Source organism: Ovis canadensis, chromosome 21 (genome assembly GCF_042477335.2).
Source record: "Ovis canadensis isolate MfBH-ARS-UI-01 breed Bighorn chromosome 21, ARS-UI_OviCan_v2, whole genome shotgun sequence".
Lineage (NCBI taxonomy): Eukaryota > Metazoa > Chordata > Mammalia > Artiodactyla > Bovidae > Ovis > Ovis canadensis.
This window is the reverse complement of record NC_091265.1, coordinates 33,430,737-33,442,798: the sequence shown is the minus strand read 5'-3', so window position 1 is coordinate 33,442,798 and position 12,062 is coordinate 33,430,737. Positions and strand designations below refer to the sequence as shown.

The 12,062-nt window shown below is 42.4% G+C and overlaps 1 protein-coding gene and 1 long non-coding RNA gene across 2 annotated transcripts in view; one reads left to right on the top strand and one right to left on the bottom strand.

Annotated features, from left to right (window-relative positions):
- The window catches only part of GAB2 (GRB2 associated binding protein 2), a 178,048-nt gene that overhangs the window by 164,548 nt on the left and 1,438 nt on the right, over positions 1–12,062 (bottom strand). The gene's annotated exons all lie outside the window — the stretch shown is intronic.
- The window catches only part of LOC138426419 (uncharacterized), a 28,631-nt gene continuing 28,222 nt past the window's right edge, over positions 11,654–12,062 (top strand). The window contains exon 1 of the long non-coding RNA XR_011251639.1: positions 11,654–11,796. This is a non-coding gene — a long non-coding RNA (uncharacterized lncRNA). The remainder of the gene's footprint in view (positions 11,797–12,062) is intronic.

Sequence of the window (12,062 nt, the reverse complement as noted above, 5' to 3'; positions counted from 1 at the left end):
CCTCCAGCCCATCCCTACAAACCAACCACTGGAGCCGAGACAAGAGCAGGGAAGAAATACACCAGACATACTGATATATCCTCCCACCCCCAAACTCTCTGAGGAGAGGAACAGGGAAGAAGAGTAGAAAGATAGACCAAATCTACCTTTTTCCCCTTCACACCCCCAGAGTCACAAGTCTAGACAGTACTAGCAGAGGGAAAAGCTTTCAACTAGGTAACAGTGAGATTTTACAATAATGGACTTTCAGTAACCCAGAGTGACCGAGAAGCCTGTGGACTCTGCCCTGGGTCTCATCAGGGATCGGGCCCCTGGAGAAGCGCTCCCCAACCTTTTTGGCACCAGAGACCGGTTTCGAGGAAGACAATTTTTCCACAGATTGCGGTGAGGGCAAGTGGTTTTGGGATGATTCAAGCGCATTACATTTATTATGCAATTTATTTCTCTTCTTAAGACATTAGCTCCACCTCAAATCATGAGGCATTAGATCCTGGAGGTTGGGAACCCCTGCCCTGGAGGAAACGGAGATTTTGACAAAGCACAATTGGGAGTTCTGACTAGAGGAGGGCAAAAACATGTGTGTTTACACTCCTCTGAGTTAAAATTATTCAATTAACTGGTTAAAGTTTTATCACTGTCTCCACTTCACAGATTATGAAATGAAAGCTCTGGAAAGGTCAAGAAACTTGCTCAGGGCTTCCCTGGTAGCTCAGTGGTGAAGAATCTGCCTGCCACTGCCAGAGACGTGGGTTCAATCCCTGGGTCAGGAATATTCCCTGGAGAAGCGAATGGCTACCCAGTCTAGAATTCTTGCCTCGAGAATCTCATGGACAGAGGAGAGTGGCGGGCTGCTGTCCGTGGGGTCGCAAAGAGTCGGACACGACTGAGTAACTAACACAACACTTCTTTAAATTTCACACACTAATGACTAATGAGAAAGAAGGACAGAGATGATGGCATATAAATAATGTGGTCATACTTATTAAAAGCTAAATAAATGGCTTGCTAGACAAACTCACTATAGGTCAAACAAAGAAAGGAATGGGACACAGAGCAGACAGCCTCCATAAGAGTAAGGGCTATATCCACATTTTAAACAAAAATATCCAGTGTTGCTAATGTGAATTATATTGATTCCAAAGTTAATCTGTAAATTTTTTTTGTTTTAATAATTGTAGAAGGGCTGTAAGAAAACATTTCTACATCATAGTTTTTGTTTATAGACATTTGGGTAACATAATAATAAAGATAAATTAATTCAGCATCTGCTGCTGCTGCTAAGTTGTTTCAGTCATGTCCGACTCTGTGCGACCTCACAGATGGCAGCCCATCAGGCTCCACCGTCCCTGGGATTCTCCAGGCAAGAACACTGGAGTGGGTTGCCATTTCCTTCTCCAATGCATGAAAAGTGAAAAGTGAAAGTGAAGTTGCTCAGTCGTGTCCCACTCTTGACGACCCCATGGACTGCAGCCTACCAGGCTCCTCCAACCATGGGATTTTTCAGGCAAGAGTACTGGAGTGGGGGTGCCATTGCCTTCTCTGAATACAACATCAAGAACACATAAAAAATGTTTATAAAGTGTCCTTACATTACACATGCTTGAGAAGCTCTGTGTTATGACACATTAGGGCTTTCCTGGTAGCTCAGACAGTAAAGAATCTGCCTGCAAGATGGGAGACCTGGGTTCGATCCCTGGACTGGGGAGATCCCTTGGAGGAGGGCATGGCAACCCACTCCAGTACTCTTGCCTGGAGAATCCCCATGGACAGGGGAGCCTGGCGGGTAACAGTGCCTGGGGTCGCAAAGAGCCGGACACAGCTGAGCGGCTAAGCACAGCACACGTGACATGTTATGCCAAAGCAACCATTTAAAGCCATGTCTTAAGACCATTTGTGTCACAGGGAGATATTTTCAATACTATACTAACTTAAACATACAAAAGGTGGCACAGTCTTGCTCTGATTTTGTAAAATACACAAATCACATATAAACATAAGAAAAGAGAGACTAGGATATACAATAAAATGTTAACAATGTTTATGCTACAGTAGGAGTATTACAGGTGCTTTTTATTAATGTCTGCTTTTTAAAAATAATATTCTGTATTTATAACTTTCTTATATGATTAAAATTTAAATATTACAAAAAATTCAATTTTTACAGCCTATCCCAAAGTTTCCATAAATTGCTGCTATAAGAAAAAAAACAAAGCACCACACTTTCAGTCCAGTTCTAGCTCAAGCTCTTTCTTCTCCAAAGAAATGTAACCAACCCTACAGTAATATTTGTTCAAAACTTAATATAAAGTCCTCTGGTGGCTCAGATAGTAAAGAATCTGCCTGCAGTGCAGGAGACCTGGGTTCGATCCCTGAGTCAGGAAGATCCTCTGGAGAAGGGCACGGCAACCCACTCCAGTATTCCTGCCTGGAGAACTCCGGGGACAGAGGAGCCTGGCGGGCTGCAGCCTATGGGGTTGCAGAGTCGGATGCGACTGAGCGACTAACACGACTACACTAAAAGCACAGAGTCCTTGTCAAGCAGTAGCGCACTGTGCTTTAGGCATCCGGGTTACACGGATGAGCAAGGACCTGCCCTGGGGAAAGTGCAGCCTGGACTGCCAGCGGCACTCGGGCAGAGTGGCACAGGAGCATGGAGAGGGCTCCACAGCTCATTCTGACGGGCCTACAAGGCAGGAAGGGCTGCCACACGGTGACGCGCAAACGGAGAGCCAAGAATGCACGAGGAAACGGGGGCAGATTCGTCAGCAAGTAAAACCGAAGCGTCCGTCTTGTGGCACTGGGATCACTGACCACACTGTACCAACCTCTCCTGGGCTCTTGTGACGCTGCTCTTTGCCATTTGTATTGTCTGCCATTAAAACCCACGCTGCTTCCCCAGCAAGACTGTGAACTCGGAAGGGAATACCATGGGCACTGCAGACCCACTATTCATTAACGACAGTATCTTCAGATGGACCTCTAATGGGCACTGCACTCAACATACTGTAGCCTTTGTTGGTATGCAAAAAAATTATATATCTGTTGAGCCTATATTCATATTTTCCTCTAGAAAATTATGTCAAAAGATCAAAGTAACAGATTCATTCTTATGGCCCTCAAAAGAAGATTAATCTCTTCACTACTGTATATAAAACTTAGCCCTCTCCCTTGCTTTTGTAAGTCAGCCAAGCTCCAACGAGTAGTTTCTCCAAGGTAGGCTAAGGAAAGATATACAGATTGCCTGTCCAAGAAAACCTTTCAAGTGTCCTGTGGTGATACTTAATGATACTTAAACGCTGTGACTTACCAGCTAGGGTGAAACTCTCAGACGATGCTCCATCTGATAACAGAATGAGCCTATACTGCCTGCAGCTGTGAATAACTTGAAATAACATACACATCTAACCAGGGGAAATGTGTACAAAGGCATGGTATATTCACATATCTTTTTTTCCTTTGTTTTCACACATATGCTTATAAGACTTATGTACATGTCGAGAAATTTACTTTAAAATATTCCAGCAAAGGAACAGTAAAAGGGACAGATGAAGCCAATGAGATCAAGTCTTGATAGTATTTGGAACTGTGTGTGTGACCAACACAAAAGTAATAAGAGCCCCTTCAAGCCCATGAGGGTTTCTAGATACCATTTTTACTAAAAGAATTCTTACAGGAAACGGCTAAGTCCAAGTCTGGATCAGAAATGTACAAGATTGGCTTGGAACATCTTGTCGTTATCAGGTAACAAAGGAAACTATCAAATGCTAGTAAGGTGAGGTCAAAAGGACCCAGAAACCAACTTGAACAGGCTCCCATTAGCTAAAGATAGTACAAGCTGGACATCAGTAAGGACAACAACCAGAACCGGTTCAAATATATCAAATGTGTATAAATATGTCAGCTCATAACACTACACCAAAACACCTTAATCACTTTGAAAGTTATTAAATCCAATATTTTGACAACCGGTAGGTAAAGAGAAGCAAACATAAACTGGGGGGGGGGGGCGCGGATAGCTGTAAAGCAAAAATGACAGTGACTTTGAATGCGCCTTGCTTATAGCTGGTGCTTACATTATAATGTAAAGGTTCATAATCTCGCAAAGGGAGACAGACAAAAGCGCAGCCTGAGAGTCCAAACTAGAAGTGAAAAAAAGTGCCACAGAAACAAGCCAAAAAGAGGGCTCACTTTGGAGGGGCCTGGGAGGTAGGAGACATCAGAGCTTTAAAGGGTTACCATTTACTTGCAAGTTTTTGCGTTTTGAGTCATTCTCAAACATGGGCTCCAGAATCACACATTAATTTTTATATCCTTTAGCACACAAGCTTCAGACAAAACCCCATGTGGTTTCATTTTCCTTCCTTGAGATCAGGTGACCTTTGAGATGTTCCTTTTGGGGAAAAAAAAATAACTCCTTACAACTGGATGTAATATCTAGCTTGGGCATTCCATTTACATTCTGTCATTGTAAACTTCAGGCCTAACTCAACCTTGAAAGGGATGCGAAGACAACCATGCTCATGTCCTAAATGCCCATGGAATAATTGAGAAATATAAACAAACATCAGACCCTACTGCCACATCCCTCAATATTAAAGGCCTACTCTAGCCTAGACATTGGAGAAGGCAACGGTACCCCACTCCAGTACTCTTGCCTGGAAAATCCCATGGACGGAGGAGCCTGGAAGGCTGCAGTCCATTGGGTCACTGAGGGTCAGACACGACTGAGCGACTTCACTTCCATTTTTCACTTTCATGCATTGGAGAAGGAAATGGCAACCCACTCCAGTGTTCTTGCCTGGAGAATCCCAGGGACGGGGGAGCCTGGTGGGCTGACATCTGTGAGGTCGCACAGAGTCGGACACGACTGACGTGACTTAGCAGCAGCAGCCTAGACATTATGTTAAAGTGTTCTTTTTTTTCACATGTTATCCAATAAATTCTCAGACCCAGAGAGGTAAGATGTATTTTGCCAGTTTTTACAAACAGGGAAGTAGACTGAGAAAATCACCTCAATTGCTCAAGGACTCAGAGCCCCTTGAAACACTAAGACAGAGGTCTTCTGAAGATATACAATGTCAGCACACCACTGACATTTCGCACTGAAGGAGTGGCCATCTGAGAGGCAAAAACGTACGGAGTCAGAGTGATGTTCTTCATTAATAAATGTCATCCTACCATCTAAGGACTACTTTTATGGACTATTCTCGGCTTTCCACTTACTTCTCAATCCTCTGATTTCTGCTATAGACTCCTCTAGCCTGGATGGATTTCCACTGCCTCTCAAATACCATGTACACTGCCCCCTACCCATTTTAATTTCCAAGTTCCTTTCTAAGTCCAAATCTTTTGAGTTCAACTCACATCCCCGCTTTCTATTCCAGGAAGCTCTTCAATCTTTTTCCAGGCTAAGAGCCCTCACCTCCATGAAACCTGTTGTCTGGACCACACAACTCCATATAAGGACATTGCTCTGTTTCACATGTATATTTCTGGTATCTGTAGCCTGTAAATTCCTTGAAGGCAGGGTTTAGTACTGATTTATCCCCTTCGGATGGTAAAAGATACAAAATACACTCTATAAACAAGTGTCAATGTTAGATTGGATACAGGAAATCAGCCTGCTCAGGAACCTATATTCTCTCAGCATTTCTCATAAACTTGAGGTTACCATAATCCATTTTTCCCTTCCAGTTAGAGAAAGGTCAGCTAGAGATAGACAGCAACATCAAAGCTGTTTCATTAAGCAAAGCAGCAGGCGTGCCTTCCTGATTTGTACAACTTTACTCCCTCTGGTCCTTAGATCCCTGAAAGAACATTCCATTATCATTCAAGGCTGTGGAGATTCCATCCTGTTTTTTTCTCTTGGATAAGTACTAGCAGTGCCAAGTACTAACAAATAAGGAGTTTTTTAACATGCGGAAAGATACACATAACATAAAATTTACCATCTTAGCCATGTTAAAGTGTACAGTTCAGTGACATTAAATATTTACACTGTTGTGCTCACATCATCAACATCCATTTCAAGAACTTTTCATCTTGCAGAACTGAAACTCTGTACTCATTAAACAACAGCTCCCCATTCTTCCCTCCTCCTAGTTCCTGGCAAGCCTCTATGAATTTGACTCCTCTGGGTACTTCATATGAGTGCAATCACACAATCTGTCCTTCTGGGATTGGCTTATTTTACTTTAGCATAACGTCATCGAGGTTCATCCATATTGCATCATGGCCTTGTGTAAAAATTTCCTTTCTTTTTAAGGATGAATAACATTCCACTATATGTATATCCACACTTTGTTTATCTGTTGATAGACATATGGGTTGCTTCCAAATGAGGAATTCTGATCCAACGCTGGTGACAAGAAGCTCAGGAGACTGGCCCTGGAATGGAGCAGTCTCTCTGATGCTGTGAACACAAAGAATCAATCCAGTGATTAGGACCACAGCACACAAAACTGCTAAAAGGAATCTTCATATGGTTCTCTCTCCTAGGAACTGGGACTAGAAACAGTTTTTGTTTAAATACTCAAATAATATGTTGGAATACAGCTGTGGCTGCCTAGGATGGTCTAGAAACAAATCCTGAATTCACTCTAGTTTCTGCAGACCTCCCTTTTCCCGTGTTCTTTTCTTCCCCTCAGCTTTGAGACATAATTGCCATGTAACACTGTGCTAAGCTTAAGGTATACAACATGCTGATTTGATACGCTGCATATGTATCATATGCTGATACGATTTGATACGATTTCTGTGCGGGCTTCCCTGGTGGCTCAGACAGTAAAGCATCTGGCTACAATGCGGGAGACGCAGGTTCAATCCCTGGGTCGGGAAGATCTCCTGGAGAAGGAAATGGCAACCCACTCCAGTATTCTTGCCTCGAAAATCCCTCTGTCCATGGGGTCTCAGAGTCAGAGATGACTGAGCAACTTCGCTTTTCACATATGCTGCAATATGATTACCACTGAAGCATTAGCTAACACCTGCGTTCACATCACATTCTTTTCTGTGGCAAGAACCTTTAAGATATGCTCTCCTAGAAATTTTCAAGTGTGTGATAAACTAAAATTACAATGCTGCACATTAGATCTCCAGAAATTATTCATTTTCTGATTTGAAGTTTGTACCCTTTGATTAACATCTCTTCAATCTCCCCACCCCTTGGTCTCTGGTAACCAGCATTCTACGATTTCTTTAGGTCTGGCTTTTGTATATGCCATACATAAGTGAGACCATACAGTATTAGTCTTTCTCTGACTTGTTTCATTCAGTATAATACCCTCAAGGTCTATTCATGTTGCTGCAAATAGTAGGATTTCGTTCTCTCTCATGGCTGAATATCACTGTATTGTGTGTGTGTGTTGGGGGGGGGGGTCACATCTTCTTTATCCATTGATCTACTGATGGACACTTGGATTGTTTTCATATCTTGGCTATTGTGAACAATGCTGCAATCACCATTGTGGTATACATATTGCTTCAATATCCTATTTTCGCTTCCTTTGACTATATACTCAGAAGTGGAACTGCTGGATCATATGACAGTTCTATTTTTAGTGTGGTGGTGGTGGTGTAGTCGCTAAGTCCTGTCCAACTCTTGCGACCCCATGGACTGTAGCCCGCCCTGCCAGGCTCCTCTGGCCATGGGATTTTCCAGGCAAGAATCCTGGAGTGGGTTGCCATTTCCTTCTCCAGGGGATTTTCCGGACCCAGGGATTGAACCGCGGTCTCCTGCATTACAGCCGGATTCTTTACCGACTGAGCTACGAGGGAAGCCCCCTCCATACTGTTTTCCATAGTGGCTGTGACAATTTGCATTCCCACCAACACTAAAACAAGGGTTCCCTTTACTCTACAGTGGCAAGTACTCTTGCCAATACTTGTCGTCTCTGGTCTTCTTGAGGAACAGCTGTTCTAACAGGGGTGAAGGAATAGCTCATTATGGTTCTGATTAGCAGTTCCCTAATGATTCCTGACCGTGAGCTCATTTTCACGAACTGTTGACCATTTTTGCTTCTCCGTCTACATGTTCTCTCTCACCTACCTCTCCCATAGCCCTCTACTTTCAACATCTTGCTGATGGTCCAGCAACACTGAACTGTTTTCAGTGTCCCTGGACACACACCACGCAGGTCCTGGCCACCTGTGGTGGCCTCCACTGTCAGTGGTCTCTCTGGCTGGAAAGCTTTCCTCTCTTGGCTTCCTTCTAGTTATGGGCATCTCTCCAGGAGGCCTTTCTTTTTCTTCTTTGTAATCCCAGGATTTGAGTGCTTGGCATGTAATGGCTGTTTGATAAATTATTGAACTAAAGTATATTTGTTACATTCACATTCTCTGTTGAGAAGACAAGTTTAAAGAAAAATTCAAGGTTCAGTGGGATTACAGGTAATTTTAATTTATACCTCAATATTGTTCAAGCTTTCTAACGATGTGATGACCTTTCAAATTTTAGAAAAATTTAAAAACACTCTGATCAAGAATAAAGTGGAGGGATCAGTGTACCAGATTTCAAGACTTATCAAAAAGCTAGAGTTATCAACAGTATGCAGTATTGCAGAAGGGCAGACACATGGGAAACACAGATCAGTACAGAGAACCCAGAAACAGACCAACACAAATATACCCAACTACTTTATGACAAATGGAGAAGGAAATGGCAACTTGCTACCTATTCTTGCCTGGAAAATCCCATGGAGAAGCCCGGCAGCACAGTCTCGTTAACAAATGGTGCTAGAGCAATCAAGCATCCACTCCCAAGTAATAATGATACTGTTAATAGTAATAAAAATAATGACTAAAATAAAAATCTCAATCTAGGTCTCACATCTTATATAACAATTAACTTAGACTATGGACTTAAGTTAAAAATATAAAATCAAAATATTTGGAAGGAAAAACACAGAGAAAATCTCTGCAACAGGACTAGACAGAGTTCTTGTATTTGACCAAAACAATACAACTCATAAAAAGAAAAATTGGTAAAAAGGGCTTCATCCAAATCAAAAACTTCTCCTCTTCTCCCTGTCTGGTAGATGAAAAGACAGGCTTCAGACCGGGAGAAAATATCTGCAAACCATGTACTGACAAGAACTGATGATAGCTTGAGCATATACAGAACTCTCAAAACTCAACAGGAGAGCTTCGCCAGTGACTCAGTGATGAAGAACCCACTTGCCAATGCAGGAGACACAGGTTTGACCCCACGTGCCTCAGGACAGCTGAGCCCGAGTGCCACGGCTACTGAGCGCACGAGCTACAACCACTGAAGCCCTCGTGCCCTGCAGCGCTCTGCAGCAAGAGCAGCTGCCACAACGAGAAGTCCGCGAACCACAGTGGTGAGCAGCCCCTGCTTGCTGCAACTAGAGAAAAGCTCATGCAGCAACGACTCAGCACAGCCAAAAGTAAATACATAAATAATTTTAAATATATGTAAAAAATTTTTTTAAACTCCACAGTAAAAAACAAAGAATCCAAACAGATAACAGACAAAAGACTTGAAGAGAGACATTTGACCAAAGAGTAGATACAGGTAGCAAATAATCATGAAGAGATATTCAACAACATTGGCCGCTAGAGAATGTAACCGATGGGTGAGCAGTTAAACGAATGAACTGATTTACATCCATGCCATGGAATGTTACCCGGCAATGAAAAAGAACGGACCAACTAGTGATACGTGCAACAATGTGGATGAATCTCCAGTGAATTACGCTGAATGAAAAAAGCAATCCTCCAGAGTTATACTGTGTGAATCCACTCATATAAAACTCTTGAAAGAATATATTAACATGGAGAAGAAATCACAGGGTAAGGATGTGGTGGGTATGGGACAGTAGAGGTAAGTTTAGAAATGTGGCTGCAGTACGTGCAGACAGGTACTCCCTTAAAAGCTTCGGTTTTCTTTGTTAAGGGGTGGGCAGGGCCGTCCGCTAAGACTTAAGGGATGGATTAACGTCTATTCCCAGAATCTAATACAGTTTCTGGGACACAGATCTTTTAATAAATGAGCTTACTGAACAAACAAGAGTTTTCTTAACTCAGTTGTTCTTTAGCATCAATACACAATTTTCTCCAAACTAGCCACTAGGGGGCAGTGCTGCTGCCTATCTTTTCCCCTAATATTTTAACCCAGTGAAAACAACAGAAAATAACCCGGCAGTGTGTTATCAACGTGTTTTTTTTCCTCCAACAAGATATCGTTTCAACTTTACATCCATGCATACGTGTGTGTTCACACGTGCATGCACACATACACATGCAGACTGTGGAATGATGGGAGCGCAGTTTCCTCTGCCAGCCTCTCACTGCAACCATACTATGTCACCCCCGAGGCAATACTCACCATTTCCCAGAGGTCATTTTTTTGGTAATTCCTCGAGGGCACACAACAAATAATGAACAGACCCTTTAAACTTTCTTACAGTTGATAACTTAGACCACACATTAATGAAGGAATCCCTAAAGTTAATCCTGGTAACTAACATACATTTTCCATAGCTTCAAGTTGATTTTTTTTTTAAACCCCTATACCTACCACCAATCCAAATTAAATAAAAAGTAGATTAAAAAAAAGTTAAATGGTGTAATCTAGTTCATAAACTTTTTGCTTTGTTTCAGATTCCTAACACATTCTTATAATAAAGATTTCTCAATCTATAATATCACATGGCTAACATATAACAGAATAAGCAACAGTTTGGGGGGGTGTGTTTAGCCACGGGGCTAGAAAATCTCCTACTTTGGTTCTAGTGAACTTTGGCCTCTGATGAACAGAGGGAGCTGGGAGAGTTCTAACTTAAAATAGAAATTCTCAAAACCCCCAAAGAAAAGAAGATGTAAAGGAAGACTGTTCCCCAGGAGTTTAGGGTTACACAAACCAGCTCAGCTTCAACTAAGACAAGAGAACATCCACAGTAGGGGAGACTTCCAGTCATACCAACGGAACACATCACACCCTAGCCTAAGAAAACCTGTTACCAGTTTGGCCTTATGGTCTGGAGTACGAGGGAGATAATGAAAAGGCTGAAGTCATCTTATGACTTGAGGCTGTCAAGTACTTCAAAAGAGGGGAAAAGGTGCTTGACCCCAAAGCCTCTGAACCCGGTTATTTTGAGCTAAAGTTGCTTGGAAACAAAAATACCCAAGAAATGGATCACCAGAGTCTGGGTGATAGAATTGAAGTAGTTATCAGTCAATGTAGATAAAGTGTCAAATTGCAAACTGTTTCGAAAACAAAGTTTCAAGGTTGTTCAGGGCAGTGTTCTAACTTGACAATTAAGTCTCATTTTTATTGGATACTTTATTCCACTAGCTGGTAAGGTATGGTATTACATTTTGATTGCCAGTCTTCTGAAGCTCTTGGAGCTGAAGATTTTTTGTTTGTTTTATACTTGTGAAAAGATTAATAGCAAATTACTCTTCTTACCTAATATAAAAATGCACCTTTGCTAATGAACTGATAGGGCCCTCAACAGGAGAAAAGCTTTCCTAATAATTATAGTTCTTCGGCTACATGGACATCTCTGAAAATGAGCTTTAAAACTGAGATGAACACTTTATTGTCTCATCCCTACTATATTTAAAATCTGTGTCCACTTTTGAAAGTCATGTGCTAAATCCTTAGTCTTTTTTTTCCCCCAGCAGATGATCTAAATAAGAGCCTGATTTCATTTACATACACACTCACTTGCACTCCCCAACAACACTTCCTTTGAAAAACAGAATGTCACTTCCTCAATCCAGAGGCCAGAAGTCCCTCGGTTCTGATCTGGGGAGCCAAGACAGGAAACTCTGGTAAGCTTTTGCCTCTCCCCCTGTGGACAGCCACGGGCGCAGCTGACGGCGGGCAGGGTCTATTCAGAGCTCCCTTGATGCACTGCAGCTGGAAGGCAACAGCTCACTTCCATGCTGCGGGAACGATCCCAGAGTCCAGCACGGACAGGCAGTTTAACAAGGGCATTTCATAGCAAGAGAAGAGGAGGGGATGCGAGACCCTGACATCTTTTAGCGACCCTACCTCTATTTCCAAACTCAGTCAAATAACCCAGGGCTGATTTCAG